Source organism: Arachis ipaensis, chromosome B04 (assembly GCF_000816755.2).
Source record: "Arachis ipaensis cultivar K30076 chromosome B04, Araip1.1, whole genome shotgun sequence".
NCBI lineage: Eukaryota > Viridiplantae > Streptophyta > Magnoliopsida > Fabales > Fabaceae > Arachis > Arachis ipaensis.
This window is the reverse complement of record NC_029788.2, coordinates 104,464,571-104,465,347: the sequence shown is the minus strand read 5'-3', so window position 1 is coordinate 104,465,347 and position 777 is coordinate 104,464,571.

Here is a 777-nt window from a genome sequence, read left to right as displayed (position 1 = left end):
ATTTATAAAAATTAAATATTATTAAATAATATATAAGTACTTTTGAGCCATTAAAAAAGTCGGAAAAGTACTCTAATTTTAGGTATAGAATAATAATTGATGTCAACCCTATTAAATTTGTACTATATAAAATAGTGTTTATAAAATATACCTTGATTACAAAATAATTCCAAAAACCAAATGGTGGGTGCATGCACTGCATGCAGTAGCTAGCTAGGTTCATTAAGAGTGTATGTTTATCTCTATGTTATTATCTCCCACTTGCTCAGCAAGTTGCATAAACCGACGATGTTGCTGAGCGATTATTAAATCAAATAACAAAACTAACCAATGCTAGTCGCTATAGACATTTTCTTTTCATTATTATTATTATTATTTATTATATATATTATTTCTTTTCTTTAATATATGCTGCAACTTGCATGTCCTTTCCTGTCCGTATGCTAAAATTTATATTATAATGCACTGGATTGGAACTTAGGGAATATGCATATATTAATTTGAGTTGACAAACCAAGAAAAGTCATGTATGTTACAGCTAAATACAGCTATATATGAAGGAAGGCATGCATATATTAAAAGAAAGAAAGAAAAACTTAAGATGACGCCATTCTAATAATAACACTACTTCAAAAGAAAAATTATTAAAAAAGTTATTAAAGGTTAATATTTTTCATTTATATATTAGTCAATACTTACTAATATTTTATTTTTTATATTTTTAAAATTTAAAATTTAAAATTTAGAATTTAAAATTTAGTATTCATGATTTAGAGT